Genomic DNA, 19,097 nt, shown 5'->3' with positions numbered 1-19,097 from the left:
AAACTACCCCGAGGGGAAAAACATTAACAAAACACACAAACTTGGCTGGGCTGACAAGACAAGGCAAGACTGGAGCAGGAACACGGGGAGTGTAGACAACGAACTGGCAAAAGACTGAAGACATGAGGGGGATTATAAAGCAAAAGTAAATTGACACAAACAGGTGAACATGACAAACTAATGAGTTAACAAGGAGGGTGGGACTAGACAATAGACGGGAGAGCGCATGACACAGAGAGACAACACAAGCCATGCGCTCACATAACACAGGACAAGAACATGCGGCCAATGAGAGAACTCATTAACCGCATGTTCATGACAAGACAAGCACAACACTGAAGCACATGACAAAAGCACGTGACCACAATGTAAACACCAAGCCACGTGCTTTGACAAGAGACGCAAGACACGAGCACACGATGAATGAAAACACTCACCGTGCGCTCACACACGCAGCGTGCATGCCTCATCCCAGCGCCGACCAAAACCGAAACCAACAAGACTGAGACGCTGGGAATGAAACACCACGCTGCTGACAGACGAAAACACAAACACGAGTACAAGAGCGCACGCGTCTGAGAGACAGGAGCAGGAGCGCGCACACAGAGACAGAAACAGGACCAGACATGGGTAGTGTCCGAGCTCTGCCACCAAAACAAGAATTTACAAGACCAGAGTGGCAGAACCCTGACAGTGGTCCTGAAAAGTCTTCATTTGAAGGGGTGTATACCCCTTGCCCTTAGCCCTACGCCTTCAAGCTAAAGAGAATTGGGACACCACTACCCCTTCACGGCACACGCAAAACGAGAGGTGTGGGTAAGGGGAAGGGCTAAGGGGTAGAATTGGGATTGGGCCTAAAACTTTAGCCTGTCCTTGCTGAATCAAAAAATTCATGTCAATGGCTACCAGCACTGGTAGAATAATAATAAAAAGCAATATACAGGCAGCACAAAAGAAATACTTGTGACTTCTGACAATACATTGAGGTTTTATTAAGTAAAATGATCAGTCTGGGCAAGAAATTGCTCAATAACATTTGTAACTTTTTTTTTTTTATCCACAGCCTTGGCAAACTGACATCAGCACAACATTCAAGAGGGTGTGTGGACAATTTCTGTTTGGATCGCAAGCTTCCTAAAACAGAGGTACAAATGTATGAATCTGTGCACTTTTAATAACAACAACATTTATCAAACCGACTCATTACTGTGGCTAATAAATCATAGTACACCATTAGTCTTGCCATAAACAGCCAGAAAAGAACCATCAAGAAACCTCTCTGGTGAAAGAGTTTCTAAGGGAGCATGTGTCTAGACTGCAGGATGAAACATTTTCAATGTTGCGAGATGAATTGTAAGATGAAACACTTTGACCACAAAGTATCATGTTCGGTCTGGCAGAAGAAAACGTGGGTCCTGGAGTTAATGCGGGACACCAGGCATCGATCAGTCTGTCTGAGCCTGGGACTGCAGCCCAAGCACTGCCTATCACTTTAGGTATTGGTTGCATTGGAGAGAGAGATAGTGTGTAGCTTCCTGTTTTCTTCCAGGTTGCTTTGCATTGATTTCTTTTTCTCTCCTCCTCTTGATTTTGTCGCCGGATTGAGGACTGACGCCTCCTCTCTGTGTTTGAATGCGATATCTCATGAACAAAGGGCACATTTTCCAGCAGGAACGGGGTCATCTTCAAACAATCACCTTCACCACAGCATTTGGCTGCATTGTTTATATCCGCACATACCCTCCACGCACGACCAAAGCCATTGATCGGCTGTCAATACTGTACTAAGGAAGGCGCTGAACACACCGCCATCTGATTCCTTCCATCTTTCTCTCTCTTTCTCCCCCTATTACTGCTCCATCCGTCTCCTGTGACCTCTGCTTATGTCACTGGCTTTTTTTTTTGTAATAATCCACTGAGCCTCAAATCCTCAATGCTGTATTGTAAACCACAAGAGCCGAATGCGTGCTTAATGAAATGACATTTGAAGTGGATATTCCACAAAATCATATTCTAGTCGCAAAACAGGAACCACTCAAAGGATATTTGTACAATGAATCTGGCTTAGCACGTAGCTGTACACAGAGATGTAGGCAAAACGATGTTTATGTGAACATTTGAATTAAAAAAAGTAAAGAAGACTCATTGAAGGATTAATCATTGAGTCATTGCTGTTCAGTACACACATATATGCTTTCTGTAAGTCACATAGTCTTTGCAGATGTCAATAATCATTTAAGATCATATGTGTTTCTTAATAGAATAGAATAGAATAAAATCTGTATTGTCATTGTGCAGATAAAATGATTTTAAAGTGCAAACCTCGCAGGTTTACAAATGTTATGTGCAAACTGCAAATATGGCAGTGTAAAAAAAAACAAAACAAGACATGCTCTAATTAATATAACTGAAACACTAAGATTGTAAAACCTTAACTGTTTTATTTCCTTTTATATCTTGTTATTTCTCATGTACAAATTGTTAAAACCTGTTACGTTTGTAGTGGTCATAAAACAATTGCATATAGCTGATGTATGATGCATCAACATGAATGTTTTTATTTCTGTTATCTGTTTTATCCTTGATTTTAATAATCCCAATATCCTGCTTGGCATTTGGAATATGAAAAATAATAGATGTTTCATTTATACAGAAAATCAACGATGGCATTATGGAAACAAACCATAATTTAATTCTCAAAATGAACAGAAATAATGTTGAAAATTCAAATGCATTTTGTTATCCAGCTGTCAAATCAATTTCATAGCATGCAGCTCGACTAAAATATTACTTTTCATGGCTAAAACTTTTACAGTATTGAATACACATACTGTACGTATCCTTTTCATCCTAGATTCTCATTTTTAATCAATTTACTTGATTATTTAATTTTATTTTTAAAATCTTTTCATTTTCACCACTCTTGTTAACCCCTTGTTCAAATTGTAATTTTTGTATTTTTGTTTTTTATGTTTAAAGATTTTTTGATGAAAAAATTATCTTTTATGGCCAGCTGTAAGCTTATAAGCTGTTTGGACAGAACTGTGTGTAGGTATAGTTTGTCCACAGTCATACTGGAGTGATAAAAAAGACAAGTGTCTTATTAAATTTCCTAACATTAAAATAGTATGAAAATCCCAGTGATTTTGAGGCCCACCACATCGTGACGTTGAAGTGAGGCTTTCCCCGAATTGATAAACGGGCACAAAGTTTCTATAATGACAGGTATACACGTCTACAAATTTTTTGCAAATAAATTATTAATAAAATAATTGTTACAACTCTTTTCAAAAAGATTCTTTTACAAAAGTTTTCTAAGTGTAAAATGGTTTTAAAACAGAGAATGTTTGTAATAAAGATAATAAAATTGCTATGTAATTCTTAGTTGCTATAATTACCACAATTGCATTGTGTTAGTAAACGCCTGATTCACACTGGGCTTAGGGGCTTGACAGAGGGCGTGTCTGAAGTTGGGGCTGACGCGATAGTTATAGCAGCATCAGCCAATGAAATTAATCCACAATCGGCTACCATCTAAACTTGGGTATTTGCATATAACAATCAGATTGGCTGACACTTCCATAGCAAAAGCAACCCTGCTGAAGCGGTGCTGCCGGATCGACAGTTTAGTTGCTTGACATCATCCATTCAAAGTGAATGGGAAGCATTGGGCTGACGCCCCATTTGAATAGGGGCATAGTGTGTGTGTGTGTGTACTGGAAGCATAATTTGTGTGTGACTCATCATTTCAGAAAGGCTTGAATAAACTCTACCACAAACTTACTTGGTATTTTTGACTAATAAGCTGTATTTCCACTTCATCCGAGCCTGTCTCTGCCACTGTGCTGTTTTATCTGACGTAATGCATGATGAGAAGCAAACACACGTGGAAATGGTGGGCGGGGAGAAGCAGCTCATTCACACTTAAAGCCACAGGTTACATAAACAGCTACAATGTATTTAGACACCAAAATGGTCAGATTTTGGAGGCCACAATAAAAAATATGACCAGTATTTTGAACTGAAACTTTACAGAGACATTCTGGAGACACCAAAGCCTTATCTTACATCTTGTTAAAGGGGTAAAATAGGTCCCATTTAAACAAATGTATCTTGTTTCCCTCTATAGAAAAGTTATAGTAATGAATTTACCTTTTATATGTAATACCTTCTCGAGTAAAAAAAAAAAAAAAAGACATACTTGTAATGCAACAAAGATTTGTATAGACCATTTCAATGTGGTGATGCCATTGGCCCATAAACATTTCCTGTTTATTGTCAAACTCTTAAAAAAAAAAAAGGCAATATAATCAGAACTTTACGTTAAAACAGCTATCATAACTTTATTTATCAATATGTAAAGCATTTTGAATGCTATGGAAATTAAAATTGTACAACTGGAAATATGTTAGGACCATTGCCATTGTTTACATTCAATTGTCTATAGTCAACAGATTTTACTTATAGAGCTTTCAATCTTTATGTAAAAACATATAATAATGATGCTGCCATCTTCCTTAAGTTGTTCTGCTCTATTTGGCTCCAATTCTCACATAAAAACTCTACAAACATTTTCAGTAACATTTAATATTTTAGCTATCATCACTTTTATGTTTGTCTTTACACCTTACAAAAAATGAATAAAAAAATGGGTTATTTCAAACCAAATGTTTAAAATAGAAGAGCTAATGCTTTCTACCGACAAAGCATCTTGGCTGTCAGAAAAAAGATTGAGAAATTAAACTGCAAATAGCATTTCTCAAGACTTAAAAGCCTGTTGAGTCCACATTTGTTGATGGCTGATTATGATATTTTCACTATGCAAATATTTATTATGCTGAGGTATATGCACTGTGTCATTTCAACAGCATGGCCACTCGAGTGTGTAATTATTCGGTCTAAAATGCAAGCTCATGCTACTGTATAATTCACATTTCATAATGTTTTGATTAATAATTCTAACAATAATTATATGTAGCAAATGTACATTTTGAGATATGTGTCATGTTTATTTTAAATGTATTGTGCATCAGCCATCCTGCTCTATAAAATGTAAGCTATCAGTGCCAAAAGTCCATGCCACTGTATTTAGGCCCACTATTTCCACAATATGTGACCAGATAGTTCTTGGTCAGATTAAGCAAGAAACATCCACCGCATTCAGCACTGCAAGTAAAATCTCTGGATTGTGTGACTTAACAGTCTTTGTCTAGTGGGAGCAAGAGGGTAGACTGTCTTGTCAAGCGAGACAGGAAAGAGTACCCACAGTTTATGAGAGCTGGCGGTATCTAAGAATAATTACTCAACCGAATAGCCCTGAATTGCTAGTACTCTGTTCCTGGGAGTATAGCGTCCCACATTGTGCACCGGCTGTACATCAGTAGACACATATTGTTACATAAGCTGAAAAAAGTATATATATTTCTTTCTTTTCCCCAAGCAGGCCTTTGCTGGAGAATTTATGGCCATCAAGCATATGCCAGTACAGTCCCCCATCAGTGTGGCAGTTGTGCCCATTGAGATCATTTAGTGATGATGATTTCATTAACACGACGGTAATTGTCACATGAACAGATACAATGACAATTATGAAATGGATTTGTTGTGCCACGTTCGCAAGTGGCTTCTTTTTCCAGATCTCTTGGGATTGTCAGGTAATTGGAGCTTTACTTAGCTGACTGGTAATCGGTGGCACAGCTCACAGGGCTTTCATAAAGGCCCGATTTGCTCTGAGCTTAGTGGATTCTGCAGTTTTTGTACTGACACAAGCCTCCACAATTACTGTTTGTTTTTGTTTTTTTCATATAAAAAATAATAATTAAATAAATTAATTAATAATGATGATGATAATAATAATAATAATAATAATAATAATAATAATAATAATTATTATTATTATTATTAATAATATTATTATAGATGCTGTTGTTGCTGTAAAACTACTACTGCTACTACTACTACTACTACTACTACTACTACTAATAATAATAATAATAATAAAGTGACAGTTTATAGTAATTTTTTTCTATTATGTTTAATAAAATAATAATAATATTAATAATAATAATAATCAGAGTTTACAGTATTTTTTTCTTTTTTATTATGTTTATTAAAAATAAAAATAAGAATAATAAAAAAATAAAAATGATAATAATAATCACAGTTTACAGTAATTGCTTTTATTTTTAATAATAATAATAATAATAATAATAATAATAATAATAATAATAATAATAATAATAATGATTATAATAATCACAGTTTATACAGTTTACTCAGTCCCCCCCATTTTTAACCTGAATTCCTATATGCTAAATATTCCTTGAAATCATAACATAAGGTCTTAGGGCTGGGCTATTTTGCCTAAAATCAAAATCTCGAATAACTGAAGATTTTACCTCGATTTTTATCCTAATTTATTTATGATTTTTTTTACCCTCTCCGCGCCGCCCACACACAACAACTTTACCAAGCTGACCAATCATAGAGCTTGTGATATGCGTCATCGCAAAGTTTAGTTACATTTTTTGAGAGGTCTGTGTCTGCGTTATGGTAAGGTGTACAGTGTGAAGGCTGCACCAGACCATATTCTGTGCTTGACACAGAGTGTAAACAGAGCACTGTCACGTGACTCCACATGCGGTGGGGAAAAAAATGGAAAAACATTACCTGGAAAATCAAGTATAGTTTCTGAATGTTGATTTCGTTTACTTTTTGATTTATCACCCAGCTCTATAAGGTCTATATTTGTTTTGGTTTTCACATTGACTTAATAATATTTTTTATACTTGTCCAGTGTTGTCCAGGGAAACCATTTTCATATTAATGATTTTCAACTCTATGTAACACATACAACATAAGGCTATGGTACACATAATGTGCATAAAAAAAATAAAATTAGGGCTTCACGATATTGTAAAATACTGACATTGCGATACTTTTTTTTTTTTTCCTGCGATGCATATCGGCTCTATGCACAGCTTGAGTTTTAAAGCTAATGATAAACTTCCACGAAAACTTAATGTGAATATTTTCAATTTCACAAGCTTGTTTTTACAGTATTGATGTTGTAAATTAAAATACATTCGGTTAAATAGACCTAAGCATTTGTTTAGTTTTTAAGCATAAAACAAGATGCAAGACTATTGTAACCACTAGCACTGTCAGTAACAACAGGCCATAGCACATAAACTCCAATGAAAATAATGGGGTAAACTAAACTGTCATTTAAATTCTTGTCCGATCTGAGACCCACTTCATATCGTATATCTAACAGGCAGTGAAGATCACTGATTTTTAAAGAAATCAGACCTTAAAAATGACAATTTTGCAATGGAAAGACTGGCTGAAAATTAAAAGTCTGTGTGCATATAGCCCATTGCGATTTCACCAAATGACTGTAATAACACTATTTGAAAAAAATACCCTATAATTTTAGGCTGACTGATGATTTTGTAGAAAAGTGCATCTGCATAAAATACAATAAATGATAAATAAAGTAAAGTTTCCTGAGAGTCTAGTTACATTCATGTACATGAATTGAACAATCAAAAGTCAATTACAACACAATTTCAATTAACCTTTTTTTATAGTTACTAATTATTGTGCCTGAATGATTTACCTGTCTTGAAATGTTCACACAGTCACAAGCTCTAAAAACATTTGCAAATGACATACATTTCAATAAATTTACAATTCAACTTAGCAATATCCACAAATAATGAGTGCTTTCAACTGTGGCTCCTGGTCAACTATAAACTCAATGTGACTGTTACAGATGCAAACATTGCAGTATCGATGATGAATTGATATATTCTGCAGCCGTATAGTTAAACTCATGTGAAATAACATTGTAATATTGTAGTATAAAATAAACAAATCTTGCTTTTTAAAGCAGAAGTTAAATTCACCAAATTCTGATTTCCACATGACATTAATCACTTTACAGCGACTTCCTAGTAGATTTAAAGTTTTACGTTTGGCACATTTACTATCTATCAATGAATAAATTTGCTAAATAATTTCACTTAGTATGTTATTGTCCTTCACCAGTTTGGCAAGCATATACTCTACAGCACTGATTAAAAAACTAATGAAATGAATGTTGTTTCTGCTACATCCTTATTCCAAAATAGATTAAATTCATGTATTTCCGCAAAATTCTACACACAATACACCATAATGACAATGTGAAAAAAGATGTTTTGAAATTGTTGCAAATTTATTAAAAATAAAAAAAAAAACTGAAAAATCACATGTACATAAGTATTCACACCCTTTGCCATGGAGCTCTAAATTAAGCTAAGATGCATTCTGTTTCCATTGATCATTCTTGAGATATTTCAGAAGCATAATAGGAGTTCACCTGTGGTAAACTCGGTTGATTTGACATGATTTGAAAAGGCATACACCTGCCTATATGAGATCCCAGGGTTGACAGTGCATGTCAAAGCACAAACCAAGCATGAAGACAAAGGAATTGTCTGTAGACCTCAGAGACAGTACTGTTTTAAGGTACAAGGCTGGGGAAGGTTACAGAAAAAAATTCTGCTACTCTTAAAGTTTCAATGAGCACAGTGGTCTCCATCATCCGTAAGAGGAAGATGTTTGAACCACCAGGACTATTTCTAGAGCTGGCTGGCCATCTAAGCTGAGTGATCTTTGATTAGTCAGAGAGGTGATCAATAACCCGATGGTCACTCTGTTCAATTCAATTCAATTCAATTTTATTTGTTTAGCGCTTTTACAATCAAAGCAGCTTCACATAAATGGTCATAGTAGCTGGAACAGTGTAGTTCAGTTTTTTGTGTTTAAGTTCAGTTCAGTTTAGCTCAGTTCAGTGTGATTTAAAATCTTTACTGAGAGTTCAAACACTGAAGAGCCAATTCATCGATGCGTAGCTCTACCAATCCTGAACCATGCGAGCCAGTGGCGACAGGGGAGAGGAAAAAAAAAAAATTCACCTGATAGGAGTGAAGAAAAAAAACCTTGAGAGAACCAGCATTAGTTGGGCACGACCATTTTAATTTCTCCGCTGGCCAAAAGTCTTGTCTGAGCTCCAGCGTTCTTCTGTGGAGAGAGGAGAACCTTACAGAAGGACAACCATCTGTGCAGCAATCCACTAATCAGGCCTGTATGGCTGAATGGCCAGACAGAAGGCACTTGCCGCATGGAATTTGCCAAAAGGCATCTAAAAGACTCGCAGACTATAAGAAGCAAAATTCTCTGGTCCGATGAGACTAAAATTGTCTGAATGCCAGGTATTACGTTTGGAGAAAACCAGGCACCATTCATCACCTACAGTGAGGCATGGTGGTGGCAACATCATGCTGTGGGGATGTTTATTAGCAGCAAGAACTGGACAACTAGTCAGGATAGAGGGAAAGATGAATGCAGCAATGTACAGAGACATTCTGAATGAAAACCTGCTTCTGATTGCTCTTGTCCTCAGACTGTGGCGACGGTTTATCCTCCAGCAGGATAAAAAAAAAAAAAAATCAATGGAGTGGCTTCACAATAACTCGGTAAATGTCCTTGAGTGGCCCAGCCAGAGCCCAGACTAAATCTTATTGAACATCAATGGAAAGATCTGAATAAATAATAAATTTGCAACAATTTAAAAAATCTTTTTTTCACATTGTCATTATGGGTAATGTGTGTAGAATTTTGAGGAAATAAATGAATTTATTTCATTTTGGAATAAGGCTGTAACAAAAAAAAAAAAAAAGGAAAAAGTGAAGCGCTATGGATACTTTCCTGATGCACTGTATCTTTAAAATAAGTTATTTTAAAGACCTCAAAATAAAACTTGTCTCATGTTTAGGACACATTAGATAACAGTATTTACTTTCCTGCTGCAGGTCATTCTGTGTACTTTGCTATTTTTGCGCTCTTTTCAAACTATTGTATATTGATATTAATGATTTTACCTCGAACCATATTGTTTCTAAAAATATGTACACTTTAGACATATTACGGCATATGTTATTTCGAAACAATCACCATCATGATGATGCAGTTGCTAGCAAAAATAGATAAAAACTGCAAAAAAACATGAAATATAAATGAGTCAACATTTTATATACACAGTAAATTATATATAAACATAAACATTTTACCTCTAAATCATGCTGTGATTACCCAATCAGAGTCATCTTTTCTAGAGGGTTGCGCAATCAGTCTTGTTGAACCAATGTTTAGATATGTTTACTGGCAAACAGAATAAAAATAGCCCAGTGATAAGGAAAATGTTGTTGCAGTACACAGATTCCCCAGCTTCGCTCTATTTATTGCCTTATGATGAAGAGAAGATGTGAAAGATCATAATATAAGTGCTGTTTGAGCTGGCTTGTGAAATTAAATGTGCACACAGTTGATCATCTTGCATATTGAATTCTTCTAAGTGCTTTTACTCTCCAGTCAATTCATTTTATTGACTCGCACATATGTGCTGCATTCAGGGCTTGTGGTGTTTCATTTAAGAGCAGATGAAAAGACGTGCAGTTGGAGATCTTTCATCTTTAATATAGCTATTTTCTCACATGCTGTCGCTTGATATATTCCTTACTGTCATATCTCGACTATCATGACTGTTCGACTTCAGTGTGCTTCTTGGGTTACAACATGGCAACTACAGTATGGCCCCATTCATGAAGCTCATTCATTTGCATATTTACAGAGTTTCTGCACTCCTGGTATTTTGCACTCTTGGTTCGCTGTCGGCAATGTAGGAAGGTTATTATTAGGTTTTGTGCAGATGCTTTTTATCCAAAGCACTTTTCAGTACACTTGATAGGGAACAATGCCCCTGGAGTTACTTGGGGTTAAGTGCTTTGCACATGAGCACAATGGTAATACAGAAAGTCCTCCATTCCTCAGGTCATATATCAGTTTCTCTTGATTTGTACCTAGTTTTTAGGTCTGAACTTCATCCACACTTAATTACCATTCATTGTATAGATTTTTACTAGGGGTTTGACGAGACGCTTACTACACAAGACGATACAAAAAATGGGGTCCACCAGACCAAGACAAGATTTTTACACAATTTTAAAGAAATCCTTGATGAAATATATGAATGGTACATATAATATTTTATTCAACTGAAAAGAAAAATACAAAAACTATTTAGTTGCTTTCATTAAATAAACTTGCAACTCACAAGACAACTTTTCACCTCAATGAGAAATCTTGTCAAGATTTAATCTCATGAGATATTGTAACACGACATCTCCTCACACCCCTAATTTTTACTGTATTCACTCTATACCACTGAGCTAGGTTATTGTACATTTAGCAAGTAATAGATTAGATTAAGGTTGTTTTGATGCATGTTGGGCTCCGGTAGGGCTGCCCTTTGTCACCAATTCTGTTCATAATTTTTAGGGACGGAATTTCAAAGCGTAGTCTTGGGCTGAAGAGGGTCTGGTTCGGGGACCACAAGATGTCATCTCTGTTATTTACAGACGATGTCGTTTGCCATCTACAGGTTAGAGGAAAGTCCTTACCCCAGTTCAAGTATCTTGGGGTTTTGTTCATGAGTGAGGGAAGGATGGAGCGTGAAATTGAAAGGCGGATCGGTGCAGCGGTAATTTGGCCGATGTACAGGTCCATTATGGTAAAGAAGGAGCTGAGCCGAAAGGCAAATCTCTTGATTTACCGGTCAGTCTAGATTCCTACTCTCACCTATGGTCATGAGCTCTGGGTCATGACCGAAAAGACAACATCTCTGATACAAGCGGCTGAAATGTGCTTCCTTCGCAGGGTGGCAGGGCGCACCCTTATAGACAGGGTGAGGAGCTCTGTCACCTGGGAGGAGCTCAGAGTTGAGCTGCTGCTCCTCCACATCGAGAGAAGTTAGCTGAGGTGGCTCGATAAATCTGTTTCAGATGCCTCCAGGACGCTTACCTAGGGAGACACGCTGGAGGGACTATATCCAATGGCTGGCATTGGAACTCCTCAGGATCCCCCCGGAGGAGCTGGAGAAAGTGCCTGGGGAGAGAGAAGTCTGAGGTTCTCTCCTAAGACTGCTGCCCCTGTGACCTGGCCCTGGATAAGCAGATGAAAATGGTGATGGTGATGATGATATAGCATATTAAAAGAGGTCTAAAAAGAATACCAAGCACTAAATGAGAGTGAAAATGGACTTTTTCTGCATGATTATCAATCTTCAAAGGCTTTGTTTTAATTATATAAATCTATGGCATAGTTACGGTTTAATGTTTGAAAGCAAGGAAAACAAACTGCTATAATTGAAGTTTTCTAAACTAATTTAGAGAGAATCACATTTAAACCCTGTTGTCTTGGCCCTCTCTGCGTCTCAAGTCCACTGATGTACATGGTGAGCAAACAGGGCATACTTGTAACAGCGGTAAGCTTGAAAAAGAAATGTGATCACACCGCCTCGCAGGGTTCATTTTAAAAATTAAATGCAGCCATATGTACTTCTGGCTACATAATTCACGATCTCCAGAAATGTATACAGGGCTACGTTTTCGAATAAGCCTATGTTTCTTACTTCCCTTATTTGAGTTTTTAAAGAATCCCCCAATGCACCTAATCTTCACCTTTTCCTCCTTTACTTTAGCAGCTCTCGAGAATGACCTGATTTCTGAGCTCAGGGTTCTTTCCCGGGACAGCATGCCAAACCTGCTATTAGTATCAAGCAATATCTAATTGTGAATTCTTGAAATATTAGTTTTGTACTTTTAACTGTAGTCATGTAAAGTACTATTGTTATTATTTATTATTAACAATAGCAGTTGTAGAGGAAGTATAAATGATAATTATTGTTATAAAGCGCTTAGTTCAACAGTATTAGCAATATTGGTTTACTCATTTGTAATTATGTTCCAAATTTGATTTGTTTGCAATAAGTAAAAATATTATTAGTTTTAATAATAAAACAAAATAGCAAATTAAATGTGTTTACCCTATGTGGTCTGCTTGTTTTTAAATTAAAAAAAAAAATGCAGATGCTGTTAGTTTAAGGCCCTGAATATTAGTGTGTACTATATAAAATATATAATAAACACGTACAGTCTAAAGGCAAGTCATTGTCCTGTCAGGTTTCTTTACTGAAGAAAAAAAAAAAAATTATATATATATATATATATATATATATATATATATATATATATATATATATATATATATATATATATATATATATATTTATACACACAGTGGAAGTCAGAATTATTAGACCCTCTGAATTATTAGCCCCCCTGTTTATTTTTTTCCTCAATTTCTGTTTATCAGAGAGATTTTTTCAACACATTTCTAAACATAATAGTTTTAATAACTCATTTCTACTAACTGATTTATTTTATCTTTGCCATGATGACAGTAAATAATATTTGACTACATATTTTTAAAACACTTCTATACAGCTTAAAGTGACATTTAAAGGCTTAACTAGGTTAATTAGGATAACTAGGCAGGTTACGGTAATTAGGCAAGTTGTTTTATAACGATGGTTTGTTCTATGGACTATAAAAGAAAAATAATAATAATAGCTAAAAGGGGCTAATAGTTTTGACCTAAAAATACTGTGAAAAATTCCTTGCTCTGTTGAACATCATTTGGGAAAAAAAAAAAAAAAAATTATATATATATATATATATATATATATATATATATATATATATTAAGAAAATCAAAGGGGGGCTAATAATTCTGACTTCAACTGTGTGTGTGTGTGTGTGTGTGTGTGTGTGTGTGTGTGTGTGTGTGTGTGTGTGTGTGTGTGTGTGTGTGTGTGTGTGTGTGCGTGCGTGCGTGCGTGCGTGCGTGCGTGTGTGTGTGTGTGTGTGTGTATATATGTATGAACAATGTTTCGTTTTTTTTTTTTTTTTTTTAATGATTTAGAAAAATAAGGGACTAATAGTTTAAAATGTTTTGCAGCTTTAAAATAAGCATTTTCTCCAGACAATCAGTTTGGGCCTTCAAAAAAATTTTCAGAGAAAAAGGTGGACCTCGAAGTGAAAAAGGATGAGAACCAAGTCTGTCTCATGAATAATACTGAAAACTTAAAGATGTCACATTGTACCCACCGGTACAGACATTTAGTCTCCATACTGGAATTTACACAAGTGATGTAGCTTTAAAATTTCTTTTCAAATCGAAAGAACTAATTTGCTAAAAATAATGCAAAATTAAATGTTATATGTCCGTCAGCATCTTACAAATGTGTTTTGGTGTTCCGTGACCCTTCAAAGTGGCTGAATCTGCACAGGCTGGATCACTGGTGACTGTGACAATAATTTTATAGTGCAATAGTATAATAAAGTGTTACAACAATTAAAACACATTAAAATGTTTTATTATGCCTAAATGAACTTATAGCCATTTAAAACAGTTGTTAGTTAATTCATTCATTTTCTTTTCGACTTAGTCCCTTTATTAATCTGAGGTCGCCACAGCGGAATGAACCGCCAACTTATCCAGCAAGTGTTTTATGCAGTGGATGCCCTTCCAGCTGTAACCCATCACTGGGAAATAAAACAGTTGTTTAACTATGTTTAATTTTTTATTCATCAAGAAAAAAAATAGCCACTTATTGGCTATCACCCATAATTAATATTTGATTCAGAAACAACCAAATGCCAAAGTCGTGAATTATTTATTCACTGAAACAGCTGCCGATCCCTTTAATGAATACAAGACCAGTCTTGCTGGCAAGAGATGAAATCACACTCGGATTATACGTAGCCTACATGAAGAATTTAGACCTTCAATCAACGTGAGATATTTTAAAGACAGCACAGGACATCTGCTCCTGAAACAGACACACAGGAAGCAACCATTACAGAAAAGAACAATTTGACGACACAAAACAGATTTAGACGCGTCATTAAACATAAACATACTATTAACTGATATTGATCATAATCCATAGAAAGACCTTGAGGGAGGCGTTAACAATAAAAGGAAGTTGGGTCTGTCAGGCAGTGATAGATGCTACCAAAATCCTCTCAGTGTTGGATAAAAGCTCCTCAGTGGTTTTGCCCTGAGGGTGTTATTGCAATATACATGTCTGTGGTCAGTATGTTTGTTTTTGGGAGGTGCAGATCTTCCATTACCCGCAGCTGTGCATGAATACCTCAAAACTCTCCAGCCGGGAGGATCAGCGCTAGATGGATGAGATGAACTGAGATAGGGCAGAGCTCCGGGGGAGACGCTATCATATAGTCCCTGTTGATGCACAAATGATAAAAATCCCCACTGCCTCGGTGGAAGAGGATGCGTTTAACTGTGGACTTAAGCTTGAATAACAGGCAGTAAATGCTTTAAGGCTGAGTCCCTGTGGCGGCGAGTGTGTGTTTACTTAGTAGAACAGGAATTTATGGTTAAAAAGTATTTCATTCAAGGTAATTTATAGGCAGTTTACCTATAATTGTGGCTATGCCATGATGCGGTATCATAGTTTGAAAGAGATGATAGTTTAAAATATAATTGAAGTTAGCATTATTAGCCCTCCTGAATTATTATCCTTCTTGTATTTTTTCCCCTCAATTTCTGTTTAACAGAGAGAAGATTTTTTCAACACATTTTTTATCATAATAGTTTTAATGAATCATTTTTAATAATTGATTTCTTTTTATCTTTGCCATGATCACAGTAAATAATATTTGACTCGATATTTTAAGACATTTCTTAAAGACAAAATGTTTTTTAAAAAAAAATAATAACTGTTTTTAATCTAGCCAAAGTAAAAGACTTTTTCCAGAAGAAAAAATATTATCAGACATAATGTGAAAATTTCCTTGCCCTGTTAAAAATAATTTGGGAAATATTTAAAAAAGAAGAAAAAAAATCAAAAGGGGGCTAATAATTCTGACTTTATATATATATATATATATATATATATATATATATATATATATATATATATATATATATATATATATATATATATATTTGTATATATGTATAAGCAGAGGGCAAAAATATTTAAAGTCTCTAGTGGGAGCTTTCAATTTTGTTGTTGCCAGTAGTCAAGAATTTCCCAAAACCCCCCATTCTTTTAATTCTGGTTAAAAGATACATTATTTGTCATGTGTTTCACTTAATATTTGATATCTGGCCTAATGGTTAGCGAGTTGGACTCAAATGTCGATGGTTCGATTCCCTGACCCGGCAGGATTTGAAGGTGCCGAAAAGGTGCTCACTTTCTCCATCCCTATACCCAGCTGAGATGATCCTGAGCAAGGTACCTAACCCCTAATTGCTCCCTGGGCACTGGAAGCAATAGCTGCCCACTGCTCTGGGTGTATGCACACGGTCTGTGCGCACTCACTCCTCAAACAAAATGTGTGTGTGTGATCTTGGATGGGTTAAAAGCAGAGGACCAATTGTAAGTTTTGGCAAAACAGACTCATTATGCTTTGAAGACACTAATAAATGAGTTGGAGTTCGGCAATCTCCATTTAAGAAATTCTGCTTAAATGAAAGTATCAGAGACTGTGAGCTGATTCTCAGTGAAATGAAATGCAATAAATCTAAACATGATCTTGACTGTAGAAAATGGAAATCTAAATCATAATAATAGCTGAGCATTAGGCGTAACAGCCACTGTATTGAAGGACATGCTCAGTGACACAAAGTCATTACTTACTGACAAATTACCACAGACAATAAAGTTACATGTTTTGCATTAATGTTTTTTTTTTTTTTTTTGTCATGTAAATGAGATATCTACAAATATTTGTTACACAGTATTGTATACAACTTTACAGAAATAGACCTTTATGTACATCAGTAGAACAAGGTTTAAATGTTTGAGTTCAGCTCATGAAAATGGGAGCAAAAACAATAGTGGTGAGTTTATGCTAGGGATGCAATTGTCTGACCGGCAAAAAAGATGGAACCTGATCTTTTTTGTTAAAAATGCTTGTTTGAAACCTGGATGGTTTTTGGTTTCAATTTGGTTGATCTATGTCTATTTTTGTTTACAAACTGCACTGCAAAAACTACTGAGGCCACAAAATGAAATGTTAACAGAGATCAGAGAAATTTACAGTGAAGCACAGACGCACACTGACAGGTGTTTACAGTCTGAGTACAGACAAAATATGGAAATGGCAGAATACTAATTGTAAAACACAAGATGCAGTCATTTGAACATTTGTTTTTAAAGGTTCATTCATTTTATTCTTACGTTATTCAGTTCAACAGACCTTGTGCTGTTTCAGGGGGTGCTGAATACATGTATAATCTGTCTTTTCCTAATTTTGCATATTGACGAATAGCTGTATTGATATTACTGTAGAGGCTCAATATCAGGTTGCATTACCCACATCTAAAATGCCAGTCTTTTTTTTTTTTCTTTTAAAATAAAAGTCCTGCATATTATTGCTTAAAAATAAGTGAGGAAATAATGTTTTAATCTTACTAGGAAACATTGTGGATAAAAAAAAAAAATAATAATAATAAAATAAAAAAACAGCCTGGGTTGTGCATATTAATGATTCCATGTGGACCATCAGAGTTGGTGTTTTATTCAGGTTGGCCTGTTTTTCACTAATATTTCACACTTGCTTGATTTACATGAAAATTAGCAAACAATGGTGTTTGAAGCTCATGAAATGACACTTACTGAACTCTTATTATTGAGCAATGCCAAGGCATATCTAAATGCAGATTGCTTTCTTTGGCAAATTTACACAAAAGTATCTTTGTAATTTAGTGCACTTCCCATTGCATTGCTTCCACATTAAAAAACCAGGTTACACTTTAGTGTAATTTCTTTTTAGGTCACAAACCTATTAGCCAGTGTTGTGATGTGGACACACTGTCTGTATGCACTTGACTCTATCAGTGCTAATTTCATTGACAAAAACATTTCTTCCAATCAGAATCCAATCAGAATTAATCTTGGAGTGTGATGCATGACGCACACACATTTGAATAGTAACTGAACCACAGTAGACACGGGATGCGATTACATCATCGTCCACAGAGGCATCTGTCAGATTAAACTATAACAATGGCAACAGCTGAAAGAAAAAAGTAGATTCAGGTTTGATGTCAGGACAAAAGATATAAACTTTATGGGGAGGAAATCGCTGATTAAAACAACAAATGTAAACTCTGCAAAAATAGCAAAGGTAAACTCTGATCTTTTTTATTTTAGCTGTATGCGCTTTTGCTTAACTGAAACATAGCCTCTTGCTGACCTTAAAAGAATTTACTCCGTTAGATTGTACAAAGTTATTAAATTGGTCAGACTTAAATTTATAAGATCACGGCGTACATTTTCGTGAGTTGTTTCCTCGCGTGTTTCATTTAGGCTGCGGCTACAGTTTAGCTATCCCACTAACACCAGCCATTTAAAGTGTACCTGTATCACAAAATTGCTTTATTCATGACGTCATTTAGTGATGCGATAATTTCTTACGTCTGTAAGGATGTAATGATACTGTAGTGCTATAATCTCCTCTTATCAGGAAGTCACATTCAAAGGCAAGATCAACGAAACTGACTTGATGTGAAGCCACTTTTATTTTTTACATACTTTTCGGCTTTATAATTCCTCAATGCGAGTAAACAGCCATGGGACTGATTGCGCATTTTACAAGATAAAACATTATCATCTGCCAGTTATGTGTCAGTACATATTTACTCACTGCTATTATAGGTTTGGTGGTTTGGGTATGTTTAATCGCATTAAGATGTAAGGGATGGTTCAACAGTGTAATTATTAATGTAAATATATGCAAGTAATTTTAAAATATATGTACAATGTTTGTACATATGTACATAATAAATGCATTGTACCAAGTGATTATTTTAAATGTACACACATAAGCTGCATCCCAAATGGCACACTACACACTATGCACTCATTTACTATGTACTTATGCACTTACACACTCAACAGGATAGTATATGTATGTAGTGGCGTCCCAAATGGCACACTAATGATTTTTTTACTATATTCAAACCGTTTCCCTGATGACGTTTGATGGTTGCCAAATCAGTGAAATAAATGACCGAATTATCAAATAATACCTGCCGTGAATATTGCCGCATTCACAATCGGGAGGCGCTATAATCACTCTCGTAGGAGAATTTTGTTTTCACCAACCAAAATA

General features: G+C 35.5%; 1 protein-coding gene across 17 annotated transcripts in view; it reads left to right on the top strand.

Annotated features, from left to right (window-relative positions):
- znf804a (zinc finger protein 804A) overlaps positions 1 to 19,097 on the top strand; it is a 265,574-nt gene that overhangs the window by 94,104 nt on the left and 152,373 nt on the right. For 12 of the 17 annotated variants that reach the window (XM_073912065.1, XM_073912072.1, XM_073912069.1 and 9 more), the window contains one exon: positions 1,064 to 1,145. The exons of the other annotated variants lie outside the window; for them this stretch is intronic. The gene's annotated coding sequence lies outside the window, so the exon portion shown is untranslated. The remainder of the gene's footprint in view (positions 1 to 1,063; positions 1,146 to 19,097) is intronic. 17 annotated transcript variants of the gene reach the window in all.

Source organism: Danio rerio, chromosome 9, assembly GCF_049306965.1.
Source record: "Danio rerio strain Tuebingen ecotype United States chromosome 9, GRCz12tu, whole genome shotgun sequence".
In the NCBI taxonomy this organism is placed as follows: Eukaryota; Metazoa; Chordata; class Actinopteri; order Cypriniformes; family Danionidae; genus Danio; species Danio rerio.
Note: the sequence above shows the minus strand (reverse complement) of the source record. Positions and strands in the feature narration are given on the sequence as shown.